Here is a 20,978-nt window from a genome sequence, read left to right on the forward strand (position 1 = left end):
CTGCCTTGGTGACATTGCTTAGATTGTTCCCGACCCCTCCGTTGTGCCGAGCTTTACTATTTCGTGCATTGTTGACGGGACCGCCCCGAACTTGAGTAGGACCGTCCGTCCAAGGATGATGTTATGCTCTACGAGGTGCCTTATCACAACAAAGTCTATTAGGGTTGTCTTCTTCTATACTTTTTCATGGCTACTCAACGTGAAATGCAAATGAATCGTGCCTAAGGACCATAGGTTGTGTCCTGTGAAACCTGTTAGTCTCCCCGTTGCAGGCCTGAGGCTCGCCTTCCATCCATCGGGTATGAGGCGGAAACAATGCTCGTAGATGATGTCCGCTGAGTTGTCTATATGAATGGATACCCAATGGATAGTCACATCTTTGATGGACCCCTGGATTATGTGCGGGTCGTCGCCTCTCCAGCCCATTGGTAGATGATCGTTTGCTAAAAATGTTAGTCCCTTCATGCATCTGGTGAGATTGTCCATGTCATCATGTTCCTCCTGCCTTCCTCGTTTGGAGCGTATCATCAGGATTTCGTTAGGTTGATTGCATTCTTTGGCTGCATCTTTGGTGTTCTCAACATCAAACTTGGCGCGAAGGCTTCGTGCCACCTCGATGAGGTTCCCCTTCAATTGTTTTCTTCTATTTCCCTTTTTAACATTGAGAAGTTGATCGTGTCCTACATTTACTCTTGTGGTATTCACAGTATCGTCCATTTCCTCCCTTTACCGGTTGCTTGTCAGAGACTGCATAGACATCTGGCCGCCTGCCTCGCCTTTCATCTCTTTGGAATGGCCTAAAGTGTCCTTGTGAGCGCTTGTCTAACCCAAAGTGCCAGCCCCCGCCTTGGGTCTCTTGGTGAGACGGTGGTGAACTGTGGCGTTTCATGGCCGAAGTGGTCATGACGTTCATGTATGCCTGTTTCGTAGCCTCCCCTTCTTCTTGTCTCAGGTAGCGTTCTATTTTTTCTTTTAGCTCTGCCCGTTTCTGCGGCTTTTTTCCCATGAGCTTTTAAGACAACAGTCCTGGAAGGAGGCCCCATGTGAAGGCGCCTGCTATTAAGCCTTCGTCGTGGCCTGGGATGTCCAGTGTGGCGTTGGTACACCTAGTGAAGTATTCTCTCACTATTTCTCCTTCCTTTTGTTTGCAGCCAATGATTGAGTGCGAATCTCCCTTGTATTTACGCAGTTGCATGAAATTCGTAACTGCCCGAAGTTATAAATGCTCCCTAGTCGTAACGTCTTTAACCACGTTCATACGTTGCCATCTAGGGTTGTTGGGAAGTACATACACCAGAATCACCCGTCCAGCTTGAGCGAGGTCATCGTCCACTCGTCTGTGTCGATGTGGCTATTATGATCTGTGGTTCTGTTGTAGTTCTTGAGATGTGGTAACTTTGCTGTGTTTGGGATTTTTTGTAATCCAAGAGCTCCTTGGCTAATGTAGATGTTAGGCTACGTGACAGGCAGTCTTTATTTGGGATAGAAAGGTACCCTGTGGGTTATACTGCTGGGCAGTGATGTAGAGTTGGATGAGCATGTTGTTATATACTGGCCAGGGTTTGGCCCGTAGAATGCTTGTTATGGGAAAGGGAAGGTTAACGTTTGGGTGTACAGTAGGGGTGAGTTTTGTGCAAGGGGATTATTAGGCACAAGTTGCTGGTACTGTGAGATTGTGGTGGAGAAAGGTATGCTAGTTGCGAACGGAGGTGTTTGGAAAGCCGTTGTTTGGTTTCTCACCATCTGATTCAGTGGCGGTGTTTGGAAAACCAGCGGTTGTTCGCCTGCAATCTGGTTAAACGGTGGTGTCTGGAAAACCACCTGTTGTCCGCCTGCTATTTGGTTAAGCAGTGTCGGCTGTGAGAAAGTCGGTGTGACACTGATGTCTTCCACTGTTGGCGGTGTGGTGCTACTTGATATCACCGTTAATTGGGGCGTTTGCATCGGAGTGCTTTGTGTTGATACGACGGCGGATGAAGTTTGCCCTCCAACGACCGGTTGCTGTGGTTCAGTTGTTGGAGCGGTGGTTACCGTCGAGCCGCCTTTATGTGGCATTTCATGGGCGATTACTGTGAGAATTGGGGTGGTGGTTTGTTCCAACGACATCATAGGTCTGATGGGGCTGGTTTGTGTTCCACTAGTTCCTCCAGTGTCGTCGGATGTCATTCTCTCACCGATGAAGAGTGTGCTTTTGGTTTGTTTTTCGTTACACTACAGATGACACTAAATGATGTGACCTGGTTCCACGATAATGGTGCTCTATCCCTTCTGTGATTCCGATGAACTTGCGACGTTACAACCAGAAAGAATCGTTAGCCTTTCTCTGGGAGGAGGCTCTTGGGAAAACGCTCCGACGGTCAAGTCGGTGGATAGACTTGAGATTGTATTGGGAGTAAACTGAGAGAGAACGACTTACTTCCCAATGCACCTGGGTGGTCTTTTATACTGAATCCTTTTGCTAGTCCATACGGGACAAGGGCGTCAGACCCGACAGGATCGGGGGCGCTGATTGGGCGATCGTGCTCCTTAATCTGTCAGAGCTAACGATTGGTTCAGGAGGTAATGCTCTGAGCATTTGCCTTGTTGCCTGAGACCGTTACATTTGTCCCGGAGTGGAAGGCGCCCCTGGTGTGGCCGATCCTTTCTCCGCGAGCGCCCTGCTCTTAAGGGCGCTGATGGGCGCTAGGTTCCGTCGGGCTTAACTCGCCGGGCGCAGCTTCTTCGTGCACGCTAAGGGCACGTCATCAATAATAAACATAAAAATCAATAGTGTAGGAAAGCAAAAGATTTATATATATATATATATATATATATATATATATATATATATATATATATATATATATACATATTACCTTTGCCTAACCGAAAAAAAAAATTCATCCAATAGGAAGAAGAGAGAGGGTGCGCCAGCTCCTCCCCATAAATTCCTTCCCTCACCGTCGGTGTGGTGTTCCGGTGAGCTAGAAAACATCCCACATCCTTTTCGCTCGGCACACCGTGCAACCTAAATCTTAAATTCACTATCTTTATAAACATACATAGCTTTACACATTCACACAAATTAACTTATAACAATTTTAATAACAATATTACTTCTGATGATGTATTTCAAACACAAAATTCATCAACTAAAGGGCTAAAAGGATGGACAAATAGGCCTTGAGTTTTGATTTCCAGGTTCCTATTTACTTATAGAAATCCACAAAGAAAACCAGAAAATCAAAATGAGTCGTCGACATCATCAAGCCAGAACATACCCAAATCACGTGCATTTTGATTTTGATTTCTTGGTTTCAAGTTTCATTAGTGAAAAAGAAACCCAAAAATGTAACTCAGAAGAAACATGCAAACCCAAAAAACCCAAATGCAGACCTCAACCGAAATCTGATGAAGGTCATCTTTCATGTTCGTTGAAGAAATCAGGAAGATAATCAGAGAGTTATCATCGTGAAAGTCCACCTTAGTTATTCCCTTGCTGACGGTGCACTTCTTCCACCTTAGCCATCCCCTTTGTATTTAATCTTGTCGTCGTAAAAGTCTACTTCCATGATCATTGCGTCAATTCCTCCTTTGTCTATCGGTGTCCAAGACTTCCCATGATCGATCCTAACTCTAACGATGAGATCTTCCACCAGCATTGTTTGGATTCGTTAGGATACCATCGATGTAGTTTTCGTGGTTGATTTCTTGGATCTGATGAGGAAACCGGGAAATGGTAATACATTATGTTACAATACAAAAGAAGAAGCTAGGGGTGATGGTGAACGAGAAAGAAGATTGTGAAGGGTAGGGGAGTCGATAATTTTGTGCTTAGTCATGGTGGTCAAACTCATTAAAATCGAACGAGGGTCGGTGTTTTTGTTACTATCTCTTTTTCTTTGAATAAATGTTATGGTAAATTACATAAATGACCCATGCAATTTAAGGAAATAATCATAAAATATAAAGATATATGAAACGAGAAAAAAATGTAAAAATGTCATTCTACATAAACTTAACGACATTTTTAACATCGTGTATCGGAGGGAACATCTATGTAATATCAACAAAACACAATGATTGAGTTTGTTCGTTTTCTTGAAGTTAGACTATATATACCTATTACATCATACTAGATGGACCATTTTTATAATTTTCTCTTGAATTTGAAAGTCAATCTTTTTCTATGTCACAAATCACATAAATATTTATAAAAATTGAAAATTTCAATAGCAAAAGCCAGAATCACAAACTATTGCAAAAACTAAGACAACATATCATTTTAATATCTTTTTAATAATCTTGCCAACTAAACATATCTTTATAAAATATGATTGTTACAAGTTAATAATGAATAAGTACAAGTAGGCAAAGGCGTTTGACACATGTATCAATTTTACAGGTTAATTATGTATTTGATTTTATAGTATCATATGTTTGGTTTTTTGTGAGTGGTACGTATAGTAGCACTCATATTATATTAGTCTAAGTTCAAAAGCAAGCCAACTAGGAGGATCCTAATTTATTACTTTTTACTTTAAAACACATCATAAAATTATTGCTTATCAATATGTGAGAGAAGAATCTCGTATACAATTTTGCATTTCCGGAGGATAGAACTGAATGGTCCCCCGGAGATGGAGGCACTATCAGATACGCAAATTCGTCAAAGATTGCAAGACACTAAGCCGGTCAGTACTTCGGCGCTTGTAGGAGAGGGTGAGTCGGTGAGGCGGACCATTGGACTAGACGGTGACTTTTTATAGCCAAATAACGGTGCATGATATTTTACTAGGATTAAATTCTAGTAAGAGTTTTGTTTTTTTTTTCTAATGGATGAAGTTTAATTTTTTTAAATTTTCAAAAAATTTAAAAGATAGTGGGGATGGTGTCGGTAGTCCCAGTCAAAAACCAAAGATGTGATTTTTTTAAGGTTTAAAAAAGTAGATCATGGCTACGCGTTATGGTTTCAACGCTTTTACTTAACATCAAACTTTAATTTAAGTCAGATATTTATATAAAAATGAATAGCAGTGGAATATATATATATATATATATATATATATATATATATATATATATATATATATACAACCAAGTCACGTCTAACATTATTTAAAACAATGATTTTTTTTTTTTTATAAAAATTATATATATCTTTTTCAAGTTAAAAGAAAATTAGGAGCATCTTGATGTTATCCAAATCACCGCATTGTATACTAAGTATTTTGTCCAAGATATGCAATGTTAGCTAATATACATAATTTTTAACTTGAACACAAATAACTCTAAAGGGTGTGCAAATTATATATATATACTACTAGAAAATCTAAAAATATCTACGGCAGAATCCTTAGTTATTCCTTAGGTATAAGGGGTTACCTACAGAATTGTGACGGAAAACATCTAGTAGCATAAACCCCCGTGGGTAAATAATAGCGACGGATTTGAGAGGAATTAGCTACTGAATACCGACGACCTTTGTATCCGTCGGTACTCTGTAGGTATTCCTTCACTAATTTAGGGAATTGATTTCCATTGGTATTTCGTCGATATTCCGTAGATATTTTCCATTTTTCTAGTGTGTATATATATATATATATATATATATATATATATATATATATATATATATATATATATATGTATGAGAGAGAGAGAGAGAGAGAGAGAGAGAGAGAGAGAGAGAGAGAGAGAGAGAGAGAGAGAGAGAGAGAGAGAGAGAGAGAGAGAGAGAGAGAGAGAGAGAGAGAGAGAGAGAGAGAGAGAGAGAGAGAGCCACTGCCATAATATATACATGAATATGACCTAGCTAGAAGAAGGCATAGGCATTTATACAGAAGTAGCTATACACCATGAAGCCTTGTAACCATGGCTGCCTTAACTGAATCCTAAAACTGTTGTCTCTCTTGTCAATTTTCTAACTTCATAAGCGGACAAAAGCTTGCATAGTTGCAGCTCCAACATCTGTTAATCTGACCTCCATCAACTACTAAACATGAAACTGGTATAAACTCATTTATTCAACTTTGTTTCACATTCATTGCATATATGTGGTACTTGTTACTTTATGAAGTTCTTTTTACATATATAACATATAAAACAAAAAGAGAAAATCCTATAGTATGTTGATTACCATTTAAATTACCCATATCCCTAAAAGACAGAAAAATGAAAAGATCACAATAGTGGCCATAATTATACCTTAAACCCTAATCCAATTTCTTCTTATTATGGCATATAAGGGTACGTACTTTTAAAAACCAAGATTCTAAGACAGTGTGAAAGTTAATGTTTAAGATATACTAAAAAAGAAACAAGATTATTTTGTTTTGGTGAATATGAAACTTAATTTATCAATACCCTAATGAGCAAAAACGGTGTGCCTTAATTTGACATGGAAAAAATATAAAAGAAGAAAGCACCCTTATGGTGTATAATAAAGACAAGTGGTGCCTTTGAGTTGCTCTTAAGAAAGCACAGGAAAATCAAAAGACAATGAATGATGAACAGAAGGAGAATGTTGGAAAATCAGTCCCATCAACAAGGTATATATAGATACATGCATATATATGGCTATCTTAAGTAAAACATTTTACAAAACATTCAAGGGGAAAGTGATTGGAATATGTGCTTTTATGCAATAACAACATTATTTCCTACACCCAACAATTTCAAGTTCGACAAATATTTGGTGAATTTAGTGATTATGAAGTCTCAGGAATCTTCGGTAATAAGACTAATGATAGTATAATCATTTTCACAGTACACTTAGAATTTATTATTTATTTATATGTGTGGTTGATTCGACAAATGATCGATGGTTACTACTAATTCCAACTCGTTCATCCTTATTTCGTACCGTGAAATTTCATATGGCGTAATCAGCAAAAGCACGATTCTAGGGTGCATGTCTCATATTTTGAATTAATTCTTTTCCTTTGACCATCTAGTATACATTTTTCCATTGTTGTTTAATTTATGTTTTCACTTAACTTGTCTTTTTTGTGTTTTTGTGTTTACATAATATTCAAAAAATCAAACTCTATAATTAAAATAACATTGTTCAGAAATATATTGAGAAACACAAATGATACCAAACACCATCGAATGTGTGTACTAGAGTGATTAATTGATCCAACATACGAGACGTCAAAGATTAATATATACAACTTATGGCTCATGTGCCTTATCCAGGTTGTATATATGGTTGATCTTTTCCTCTCATCACCTTATAACTCATGTGCCTTTGACAGGTTGTATATATGGTTGTTCTTTCTCCCCTCATCATATTTAATTGTAACATAGATTTGTGCATGTAGCAATTAACTCTTGTATCGTACTTATGCTCTTGTTACTAGTACTAGCGTAATGCAACTTTTGGATAGTTAATGTATTTTATATTCGTACGACATTGTCTGTAATAAATGATTATGACCATGTTCGGCAAACAACTTTTATCTTTTAAGAAAAAGCTCGATAAAAGCTTTGTCCATAAGTAGAAGCTTGTAGTTTTTCTCTAAAACAAAAAGCTCCTTTATAATTTTATAAATTGACATAATTATCTTTTTTTTAATGAATAATGTGTTTTAGATAATTCATTTTATGTACAGTTTATATGCTTTAAAAGCTTCCAATTTTTTTTCGTAGTTATTTTCTTTTCAAACACTGATATACAAACAAAAACTATAGCTTTCAGCTACCAGTTACCAGCTAGGTTTACCGAACACACTTTATATATGTTGGAGTCTCTCTCTCTCTCTCTCTCTCTCTCTCTCTCTCCACAAGGGCAATTTTGGACTCCATATATATCTTATATGGTATCAGAGGCGGTGCCTCACCCCGTGTCTTAACATGTCTTAACTGATCATTGTCTAACCTCATCAAGACTCCGTTTTTAATGAGTGTTAGTGTGTCTGACATTAATGTGAAGCGGTCCTATAAATGACTATATGTGTTGCGTTTCTCTACTCTTTATGATTGAAAAATAATGGTCAGAACTTTATATAATTCCAACTTAGATGGATCATCGACGTAGAATTAAATGCGGTCCACCGAGATTATTTAGCTATCTATGTTTTGAACTTGAGGCCTATAGGTTCAGGTTCAGGTCCCTTTAAAAACACACACACACTACTCACGTAAATGGAGAAAGCTTCTATATTCTAATGAAGAAAAGATCGTGGTACAAAAAAAGAGATAATACATGTATTTATAATTAAAATAAACATTCACATGCTAATCTCGTCATCTCCCATAAACTCGGTCAAACTTGACCATTTCTCATGTGCAGCTTCTAAAACATGAGTTTTATCCCGTTATTTCAGCATGACTCGATCCAACACTTCTAAATTATCACTTGGATCCGACCTGTGACCCGTTGAACCAACCGATTAACCCAACAATCACCCCCTTAATCCGTAGTTCACACCATTCACTCACAGCAACGTTGAATCTCTGTCTTCTCTAATCATCTCGACCTTTCCCGGACACCCGACCTGCACCTCGGTCATGTCCAACGTCCTCATTTGTTGTTGGCATCATTCCTGAGTCGAATCTTTCTTCTCTTAAAGTACCAAAAGATCACACATATCTTCTTTTCTTTCTTCAAACCGCCCACATACACTTGCAGGTGCACACAGTTCTCCTCTTCTAATCACACAAATCTATTTTCTTCTCATGTTGACTTGCTTCTCCACACAGGATAGCTTCACCAGGTTGCTTATCTTCTTGCTTCATCCAGAAGTTTTATTCACCACACGGCCTTTCCTTCAACTCACACAGATCGTTCTTCAAACTCTATCACATAGATTCTTGGTTTTAAACTCAACTTACACAGAGCTTTGTTCGACTCTCGCTGAACTGTAACCGGTTCATATAGAACTTCCTCCAAATATCACACGACTTGAACCACCACCCCCGTCGTCTCAAACAATGTTTACTGTCTCCCCCTCCCCCCCCCCTCTGCCATAATGGTCGACCCGAAATACCGCTGCAATGGCCATCCCGCACCCGAAGGCTCCTCCCCTTTGAAATTCAACTATCTAACCGGCATCGTCTTAACCTCGCTTTGATACCAAGTCTAGGTTTAGGTCCCTTTAAAAACACACACAACACACATTACTCATGTAAATGGAGAAAGCTTCTATATTCTAATGAAGAAAAGAACGAGGTACAAAACAAAAAAGATAATACATCTATTTATAATTAAAATAAACATGTACATGCTAATCTCGTCATCTCCCATAAACTCGGCCAAACTTGGCCATTTCTCATGTGAAGCATCTAAAACATGGGTTTTGTCCCGTTATTTCAGCAAGACTCGATCCAAGACCTCTGGATCGTCACTTGGATCTGACCCGTAACCCGTTGAACCAACTGATTAACCTAATAAGGCTGCATTAGAAAATTTAAAAGCTAATATGTTTTTTCTTTAAAGGTAATATATGGTTGTAATTTTTTGATACACGAAATCAAAACATAACTACTTTAAAGGTCATGAGATAAATTCTTGATATCATTATTTCGATGCTTGTCGACTGCTCAAAGTTATCTGTTTATACAAATATCCCCATTTGAACTACTAGAAAATTATTATTTTTTTCAATAAAATTTTCCGATGAAAAAAAACGTCGGAAATTCTGACAAAATCCCGACACAATAAAAAATCTTAATATCTTATACAACGACACATTACCAAGAAAATACGAAAAAACATACAAACCACCCGAACAACCAAAATTAAATATAATCTTTTATTCTAAAAAAATAAATATTTGTTAGGAAATGTGTTTGTGTTTTCCAACATGTTTAATGTTAGGTCATAAATTGTGGTTTATACTTTGCTTTTCATAAGCTATTAGAGTTCTCGGTCTAGGACCGAAAACACCATGTTTTGGTGTTGTTTAGACCAAAATCATATGTGATTTTGGTTAGGCTTAATATGGTTTTGTTTGGGTTTTGGGCTTGGGCTTTGTTATTAGGTCTATGTATAAATAGTGTTATTTAGGCCTTGTAAAGGGTGTTGGACGTTCTTGGGGGCTGCTATTTTGTTTGGGACCTGAATTGAGAGAAATAGAGAGAAAACAGTGTGTAATCGGAATCTTATGTACCAGACGATTAATCAATATATTATGTGCATTGAAGATTCATTTTGTGTTCTTATTCATCTTATATCTTGCATTATACACTTTGATTGGGGTTTCGCACCATCAAAGTGAATCTGATTGATACGTAGGAGTATTCGGGACTTACAAGTGGTATCAGAGTTTGGATTGATATCAATCGGGTCATTGCAAACGGTTTTTTGTTGGAATTTCTAGGTGTTTTTGATTTATATTTTATGAAATTTTGGCCATTGTTCTTCGCGTTCTTCATATTTTTGGAGTTTTGATCGAGCATGGTATTAAAAATTTGAAAATCTCGTGTTTTTGGCAAGTTTTGGGCATTTTACGTCAAGATTTGTGAGATCTAGGCGGCAACCCTCGCATCCGGACAAACCCTAGGCGGCCAGCAGCGTTCTCAGAGCCAGCAGTGTTTGCGGTCAGATTCGCGAGATCTCGTTCCGAAGTCCTCGGTCTCACTGGTTTACGGTCCGCTGTTTCCGGTCTACATGGTTCTCGGTGCGAAGCGAGGTTCACGGTGCGAAGAACTCGAAACGAAGGATTACGGTCAGTAGCTTTGTTCTCGGATCGCACGATTTCGGTCAAACTGTTCTCGGCTTCGGATTTCAACATTGTTCTCCGATTTGGATCTTCAGCCTTCGGATTCTTGGCTGGAATTTCGGATTTTCTCTTTTTTGACTTATTTTTGGCCCAAAAACCATATTTTCGATCGAATAATTTTGTTTTTGCTCATAAAGCTTTGTTTTTGGTCAAAAAGTCATGTATTTCGTCAAATACTCTCGGTTCTGGTCAAATACTCTCGTTTTTGGTCTTGAAATTTTCGTTTTCGACCTAAAGTTTTGACTTTCAAGCTTGACTTTTGACTTTCACTTTTGACCTTTGACTTTCAAATTTGACTTTTGACTTTCAAGTTTGATTTTACAAGTTTGACATTTTAAGTTTGACTTTCACGTTTGACCTTTTCAGTTTGACTTTTCAAGTTTGACTTTTTAAGTTTGACTTTCAAGTTTGACCTTTTAAGTTTGACTTTCAGGTTTGACTTTCAAGCTTGATTTTTCAATTTTGACTTTTTAAGTTTGACTTTCAAGTTTGACTTTTCAAGTTTGACTTTTCAAGTTTGACTTTCAAGCTTGACTTTCGAGGTTTCAAATCAAAGGGCATTTTTCTTGGCTTCATAAGCAGATCTATTTTTGGTAAATTATTTTTTTTGTGAATAATGAGTTCATCAATCACAAAAGAGGTCAGTAAAACTTCATGCTCTCAGTCCTGTGAAGCTAAAATTAAACATTATGATGATCAACATGAATTATTAATTAGGGAAATTGAGGACCTTAAATATGAACGATATACTATTAGAAAGGACCAAAAACCCTTGAAAGAAAAATTAGAGGCCAAAACCAAGGACTTTAGAAAACTTCAAGAAGAATACAGCACAAAGTGTGAACATTATGATTATGCTCAACAAAAGATTGTCAGTCTAACTGCCGAGCTTATCATATTGAAAAATAAGTTTGAAAATACAGACTTTAATTTTAAAAAGCTTGATGTGTCAAGTAAGAAAGTCGAGTCCATGATTTAAAAACAGTTAAAATTTAAAGATAATCAGAATAAGGTTCTAGGGTATCACAATGTTCCACCTTCCTTCAATGATAACTATACCCCGCCCCTTGAAACCAATGAGGTAGAGATACCTGCTCAGTATGGCCAGCCCCCTGTACCAGCTTCAGTTAAGACTAACAATCTGGCCCCACTAGAAGTGTTGAGGTGAGTGATTCTGATACTTCTACCTCAAATGCAGAGCAGGTCACAATGCTAGATGGGCATGAACAGAGCACATATAATTCTTGTTCTGCTGATAATGATTCAAAAACTTGTGATGAGGTGAAAGATTCTAATGCTTCTACTTCATGTGCAAAGAATGTAGCAATGCAAAATGGGAGTGAGCAGAACAAAATTAATTCTACTTCTGCTGAAAAGATTTCAAAAGTCTGTAATGATGATACCCCCACTGTTGAAAAAACCCAGCCACAAAAGTCTGTTAAACAATCTGTTAAATGTTCTTGTGCTTGTGCTTGTAGAAGTCCCATGAAACAAAATTATTTTGGACAAGGACCAAGTCACAATCTCATCTATATGAAAAGATAGACTTGCTTTAACTATGGGACTTCCAGTCACATTGCCAGAAATTGCCAGTATCATATATATGTCCTTACTATGCACAAGGTCGGCAAAACGTGCCAAGAGGGAGATTCTCCAAAAGAAACACTTCGAGGTAACGTTTAAACAATGGTGACTGGATTGCTAAGAAGGAGGAGAATCAAACTCTCAACGACAAGAAGGGAATGTCTGACAAGAAGCCAAATTCAAGAGATGGTTCTGTTAGACAAAGATCGGTTAGGTCGAAGTCATCTCGGCGTTCGGTTTCAAGTTCTAAAGCAAGTGCTGAGGCATCCATCCAATCAAACAAGAAATGTATTAAACCCAACTACAGATGGGTTCCAGAGGTTCACACTCCCAAATCATCTAATGATTCTAACATTTCTTCATCTTCTGTGTGTGACAAACAGGATATGTCATGGGAGAGAGTACCTTGTGTAGATGATAAAGGTCAACCCAGCTTCAAAATGGACTGGGTTCCAAAAGCTAACTAATCTCGCACTCTGTGTCGGAGCAACTATGGAGGAATATCATCAGACTTTGGTTTGTTGATAGTGGCTGTTCCAGGCACATGATAGGAGACATCTCTCAATTACATTACATTAAGAACTTTAATTGAGAGTATGTATCCTTTACGGGAAGGAAGTAGGAAAGGATCACAAATAGGGATCTCATTTAATGACGTGTTGAATATTGAATATCTTCACTTCATTCCGGAGTTGAAACACAGTTGAGGCTGAACATGTTGTTACATATGCGTGTTGTTCTCAGATCATTTGGATACAACTTCAATTGTTGAATTACGATTTGAGTTTTCTTCTCGATACTTCTAAGTTTTGTTGGATTAGTGTCTAAGTCCATAACTATAATTGGTATGTACTTGAACCGAGAGTAGCATGGTCCATTTGGGTTGCATATCACCAGGACAATTTGATAGGAAGGACTTTTGAAAAGAGGTTATTTGTGATTTATTAATATATTATAAGTTATAATATATTAATATGAAATCATATTATTTAATTAGTATTGATCAAGAATTAATTTGGAATTAATTTTGTGATCAAAAGAGACTAATTAAATATATGGGGTTTGATTTGGTAAATCATTCATTCTTATAAAGTGGGCTTGTGATCCATAGTTCCTTATGTTGGGCTCAACCCATGTGGTGACCCATGGATACTCCATGGAGGTTAAAACCCATGGAGCCTAAGGAATGTGGAAAGTCATGCACATTAGGGTTTGCATGGTGTAACCCTAGTTGTGCCACACTATATAAGAAACCCCTTGGTTGGTGAAATTGGTGCTAGAGATGCTAGAGTGTTCTTAGAGAGCCATAACCGATTTGTGTACACCATAATCTCTCAAAAGTCATCCTTTGTCCAAAGGTGTGTTGTGATTCCATTTGAGGGATTCACACAATTGGTGCTAAGCTCTTAAAGGATCAAGGCTTTCAACTACAACAAAGGTATGTCATCTAACTAGAATTTTGTAGTATAGATCTTCCATTTTATGCTAGTTAAGATGATGCTTTGGAAAATGAAAGTTTGCATGTATATTAGAGAAAACATAGATCCAAAGCATCTAGGGTTGCATGTACACCATAGGAGTGTTAGAATGCTCTAAACCCTCCCGTGGTATCAGAGCCTAGGATTGTTTTCCAATATACTTAATGATACTTGCTTGGAAATGCTTTAAAATCGAATTTCAGCTTTCTGGACAGTGGACTCGCCGAGTCCATTGGGGAACTCGACGAGTTAGTGCTCCAGAATGCATATTTTCGATGTTTTTGTCTGAATTGGACTAGGAGAATTACCCTAAGCTGTTTTTGAACTTATAAACCTGTTTTTCATGTGGTAATGATCATGCTTATCCAATTTAAAAGATAATTTTCAAAGTTTCATGTTTTGTATTAGTTTATATGGTTAGGCTAATTACATGAAATTTGTTTGATATGAATTGTCTTGTTCTTATGAGTTTAATTTAGATCATAGACAAAATTGTTTGATTTTTGTAAGTTACAATAATTGATCTAAATGTTTTGATGAATTTCATAACTTGTCCTCAAGTTATGCAAAATGAAAAGTTTTTCTTTTAAAGAGATCATTAAACTTATAGGTGATGAACTTGAAGAGTCTTTTTCCCATAAATGGTTTTATAAACTCTATAACTTGTCCTCAAGTTATGGAATGTCAAGTGTCTTTTCTTAAAACCTATATTAAACTCATAAGTTATGGATTTCAAATGTTTTTGAATAGTTCAAATCTTGCCCTCAAGTTTTGGAATTTGTAAATGTAAAAGTCTAACTTTTGAAACATTTAATTCCAAACCCTAGAATTTTAAAGTTAAAAATTCTACCCTTATACTATTATAATATTATAGGTTTAATATTTATATATATAAGAACAAATTCAATCTTATCGTTAGTAGGTCTCATTCACGAAGCCGGTCTATAAGGGGGGTATAAGGTTACTGCCTATAAAATGGCAGTTTAATGGGTGTCCACTCTCACCCACCGCTTCCTTGACTGGTGGAGGGTCGTTAGCAGAACGGGTAGGATAGGACTCTAATTCTACCTTCATTAAAAGTATAATGATAAATATAAAGTAACTAAACACTTATAAATTCCCAAATCTTAGTTACTTAGGAAAATGTGAATATGGTGCTAACCCTTGAAATTACACTTTGCACCTTGTTAAGTCGTTAGTGGAGCGTGTGTGGTTAACCGGCACACTAATCTGGACTAACAGTGCGTGGCAAAGGGTAGCTTAATGTTAATCATATATCAATGGATCGTGTGTGGTTAACCGGCACATTGAGTATGTGGTTGTAACATTCGGTGAACCAAGCTAATTTGCATGGTTATTCACACCTTGTTTGTGATCCTCAGCATCCCAGTCACAAACTTGAAGGGCACAATCAAGATTTAAACATGCCATTGAAAGTTTCAATGAATCTCAAAGGATCTAGGAATTTCAATTCACATAAAACCTAAAATTCTTTTTCGTTTTTTGTGATGGAAATTGGTAAATCGTCATTTACCTACCTTCAAATATTTTGCAATTTGGATTACGAAATCCCTCTTCCGAATTGTAAAGTATTGTGTTGGGTCCTAGCCTTAATATTTCATGTTGGGTGTTATATTAAGGACTAAAATCAACTAAACTTGAATTTCTCCCATTATAGATGTCTAGTTCAGACAACTATGGTCTTCTCGAATCTTTTGAAAAAACTTTCTTTATAAAGATGATTTTCCACAAGGCGACCAAGGTGAAAGATTAATCCCTTCTTCGTGCTGTAGTGGAGCTTCACTTCCTCCACCTCCTCCAATAATTCTCCCTAACCCACAAGTTCTAGGTCACTCAAAGCTCTATTGGCAGGAAGGAAAGTTTGTATGTGCTCACGTCTTGGAGATGAAGTTACATACTGACAAGCTGGGAGAGTTAGGTGTCAGAGTCTCAAGGAAGTTGGCTGTTGACTGGGTTCTTCAATCACTTCCTGAGTCATATAGCGAGTTCATTAAGGACTACTATGTGACAGACCACGACATGAGCCTTATTGATCTTACCAATTTGCTTGTTGTTGCTGAATCAGAAATGATTTGGCGCACTGGAAAAGCAAATTTGATTGGAAGATCTACTTCTCAAACTTCCATGGGCATTGACAGTGGAAACATTGAAGTCTAAAAAAGCTTTCTCTTCCCAATGGAAAGGGATCGGCCATGGTCAACCCGGTTGACCAAAAGGCAAAGAGAAAGGCTAAGTCTGAGATAGTCTCATGTACCATTCCCAAAGAGTCTATATGTTTCTATTTCCAAGAGAAGTGGAACTGGTTGTGAAGCTGCCCTGACTACCTGAAAGATCTGAGAGAAGGTAAAATCAAAAAGTTTGACTCTACTTCAGGTAAGTCCACTATCTAACTCTGTTAAATTCCTAATTGATGATTCTTAATACATGATGTGACTAGGTTGGATTTTGATGTTTTGTAAGATCATGCAGAAGGAAGGAAGCTTAAAAGAAGAGTATGATGAATCTAGTCACGAAGATGGATTTCAATCGCATGGTTCAAAGATCGGATTTTTGAGCTGTTGCTTTGGAGTTATGATAGATTGCTAGGAAATATGTAATAACATAGTTTTCATTTGTAATTGCATTGTAAGGAAATTTTTTTCCGCATTTAATAAATAAATAAATTTTGTTTTTATTTTTTAAATCTCCTTACAAAGGAATTTATGAAAAATTGATGTTTGTATGTTTCCATGTTAGCAATATGAATTTGGTTCTTTCATTTGTGGTAGTGTCTAAATTTGCCAAATAAGGAAAGATTCTCATCACCCAAGTTTCAGTTGGATAGAAACTTGGAATCATGCAACTCGTATTGCGTGATGAATGAGAACCTTTGTCTTCTGGAAATTACGACTAATTCCTTGTTCACATGAATGTTTGAGACAAGTGAAGGACTAGGAGATTGGGTACACTTCGTTGTGCGCTGGTCAGGTACACCACGAAGATCGATAAGAGTATTCGTCATGATTTAGTAAACATGGTTATGCTTACATGTTTAAGTATAACTCTGAAACATTGGAAAAGGTTCAATGTATGGCAGAACGAATGAGAATAATCAAATTAGGCAGAAAGATAAAAGTTTCTCCAATCTGAAAATATGGGAGAGTACTTTAGTATCGTGTTTTTGATCATCTTAATGTTTATGGAATACCATATCACAATTGATCCTCTAAGGACATCTTAGTGCATTCGTATGGCTAAGAAGAGGAATCATGAATTGTTGAAATGGTTAAATCAAGAAGATAAGTCATACTTTGTTCCAAAAACAAATCTTAGAGTCATACTACAAGATTGTAATTTGAGTGAGATAATCTTAAGAAGGTTTGAAACACTCATCAAATGTAGAGTAAAATGTTTTCTTACTCTTGTACATTCGAAATTGCTAAGTTGTGATGTTTTGGATAAAACAAAGACCAACTAAGGCCAATTGTGTGAAGTGTTTATCTTGATAAGAATCCGCACTAACTATTGAATATTTGTTTTGTCAAGGAATGTTCCTTGACAAAGTGAATCTTATATGTCAAGAGGTCAGTGGGAGTCTTAAAGATCTTGAAAGTTTCAAGAACTAATCAAGAATAAACCAATTGTTTATCACTAGCACACGACTTGAGGTTTATAATCTATCGTGTTGACATACTCTTATTTATGTGCCCATTCCAGTTAAAGTTGACTATACATGTGAGTTCTATGGGTTCTTAGTTGTTTGTATAACTACTTGGAAGAAATGGTAGGGCCCTTGTGCTGCCAAGTGGCAAGAAATTAAGATTGAACAAGTTCAGTCCATATTAGTTTGGATTTGTCACTAACCTAGTCTTATGATTATGGTTATGACAAACTCACATGGATAGGAACACATACACCATAAAATCTAATTGTCATAAGGTTTCTCTCCGATTCATGAAAATGATGGTGAGGAAACGCTTTCACTATGCAGATTTTAAGTAGATAGAAGTTGTGAAATTTGCATTCTCAAATTCGATTATGATTACGGAATCCCTTTTCATAATTCGAATTGTGAGAAATGGAAAAGGTCTAAACATTTGAGACTTATTGTTATAAGTTCTAAAATTGTTTACCACATGTAAGCTATCTGAGGAAAAAGTGTATGATTTTGAAAAGCCTAGATAAAGTTTTATCGAAGCATCTCATGTCAGAAATCTGAACTTTGGTAAGAGAGTCAATGAAGTATTGATTTCTAGAAGTCCAGCTAATTTCTGAATACATGTCAAAGCTAGTGGGAGCATAAGTGCTATGCTAGTAAAGTAATGATTATTATGCTAGTGGGAGTATAATTCATTATTATGATGAATGTTGCAAGTTAGCAATGTTAATTATAGAAAATCAAAGTTTCAATTCGCAAGTTGCAGAGTTTTAAAAGTTATTTTGCTATAATTAAGAGAGAGGAAATTATACTTCATTTCAAATCTAAAATATTAAATTGTGAGATTTTAATCAAATTTAGTCAGGATTGTGTTACTTGCGTTCTCAAAATTCGATTATGATTACGACATCCCTTTTCATAATTCGGATTATGAGAACATGGCAAATAGAAATATTGTAGCAAAAGACTGGTTAGGTATCATGTCTTTATGAATCGTGTCCAATATGCTTCGGGTATAGGATCGATTACATGTGCTCTAAAATTTTCCAAATGTCTAGGGCATTAAGAGGGAAAAATAAATAGAACCTGATATGACTAAAGTGGTTAAACAACTGTTAAGTACAATCTAAGGTTCGCCAAGGATTGGTCGCTTGTAGTTGGAAGTATAAAAATGGATGGACCATATTGACATATTCTGAAAAGAGGCAACTCTTGTTCAAGAAGTGATTGGGAATATGGATATGTTTCCATGGGTGGAAATTATTCCTTAAATCTGTGTAAGATTAGAAAACTTAATGCAAGAAGGAGGTTCAAAGCATGTACTTTGAATTTGAGACTTCGCTTCCTTGGAATTGTTTTGTTGTAAATCTCCATTGGAATACTTTGTAATGTCTGTTGCCAAGTCTCTGTGACTTTTTTGCATAGTCATTACAAGAGGATCATTGCATATAAGTTTAAAAATCTAACAGATTACAGTAAATGTCAATAATTTGATATTCTTACATTTACAGTAAGGATTTGGGATTGTGAAATGAGCATCACTGAAATATTGTCAATTGATCTATTTTCACAAAGTAAGGACCATAGACAAACAAAGCTTGCATGCTTGGAGCATGACATAACTGTTGTTTAGACAAACATAGTGTGCATGCTTGGAGCATGGGATGACTATTGTTTTAATTCAATTATTAAGTTGATTATTCGAAACATTATATAATGAATAATGAGTAATCAATATGGCTCAAAAGTTTTGGGGTCATACAGGATTAGTATTATTCTTGTGTTTCACTTTGCATGTTTTGACTTCCCGAATAACTAGGTTATTCAAACCATCCACAGTCGATCATACTTTGGAAGTAGGTATTGAGGCAAGACTGTCATGAATGGGTCTGTAGTTTGTCTAGGTGTTTTAGACATAGCTGTAGTGTTCATGAGTACTCCTGGAATAAGATTCGAGTATTGGATTCAACCCACGCTCATCTAAATCACTTCATGGATTTTATCACGAGTGATTGTGAGAAGATAATATCTTATATTCTTGAAACCAAGACATGTCAGTTGTAGTTTACAAGTTGGTTGCACATTTACGTATGTAATCGCACCAATAACTTGGTGTTATAAAACATATTGTTGTGTGTGATTTGATGAGTAAGTACAAGCAAGCATTTGAGTCGAAGTTTATCCATTCCTTTTACCCTTGAAGGGATAAAAGCGATATATGTGGGCCCCTCGATGATTTATTGATGACACCCCTAAGTGCTTGGCCAAGCCTGGACTGATTTGATTTGTTCAATTAGTCGGTCGTCATAAATCGAAAATCGGGAAACAACAGATGGATAAAGAGAATGATTATAATCCATGTCTAGTCCATATGATATCTAGAATGGAGGAATACATGATCCCTTATCTAATGGATGTGTCATTGACTAGGTCAGAGTTCGACAACGACTTTTAAGAGCTACGATTGCTAGTCGGGTTGTGGAGTCGTACTTGCAATAATAGTTATTAGACTTATCCAAGTGGGAGACTGTTGGATTAGTGTCTAAGTCCATAACTATAATTGGTATGTACTTGACCCGAGAGTAGCATGGTCCATTTGGGTTGCATATCACCAGGACAATTTGATAGGATGGACTTTTGAGAAGAGGTTATTTGTGATTTATTAATATATTATAAGTTCTAATATATTAATATGAAATCATATTATTTAATTAGTATTGATCAAGAATTAATTTGGAATTAATTTTGTGATCAAAAGAGACTAATTAAATATATGGGGATTGATTTGGTAAATTATTCATTCATATAAAGTGGGCTTATGATCCATAGTTCCTTATGTTGGGCTAAACCCATGTGGTGACCCATGGATACTCCATGGAGGTTAAAACGCATGGAGCCTAAGGAATGTGGAAAGTCATGCACATGAGGGTTTGCATGGTGTAACCCTGTTTGTGCCACACTATATAAGAAACCCCTTGGTTGGTGAAATTGGTGCTAGAGAGACTAGAGTGTTCTTGGAGAGCCATAACCGATTTGTGTACACCATACACTCTCAAAAGTCATCCTTTGTCCAAAGGTGTGTTGTGATTCCATTTGAGGCATTCACACTATTGGTGCTAAGATCTTAAAGGATAAAGGCTTTCAACTACAACAAAAGGTATGCCATCTAACTAGAATTTTATAGTATAGATACTCCATTCTATGCTAGTTAGGATGATGCTTTGGAAAATGAAAGTTTGCATGTATATTAGAGAAAACATAGATCCAAAGCATCTAGGGTTGCTTGTACACAATAGGAGTGTTAGAATGCTCTAAACCCTTCAAGTTTTTCATAAAATGATTCGTTTTTGAAGACATTTTTTTTAATTTGCCCATTTTTTTGTTTCCTTTCTTCCTCATGCACAAATCAAGGGGGATAAATCAAAATAATAATAATAATAATAATAATAATAATAATAATAATAATAATATCAAAAATACAAAAATATATTTTCTTTCGTAAGTATTTTTGGGAAGTGATATGAAGCTTAGTGTTAAAGGGCAATCTAAAAT

This window comes from Lactuca virosa, chromosome 7 (genome assembly GCF_052849685.1).
Source record: "Lactuca virosa cultivar CGN04683 chromosome 7, Lactuca_virosa_CGN04683_v6, whole genome shotgun sequence".
NCBI classification, from domain to species: Eukaryota; Viridiplantae; Streptophyta; class Magnoliopsida; order Asterales; family Asteraceae; genus Lactuca; species Lactuca virosa.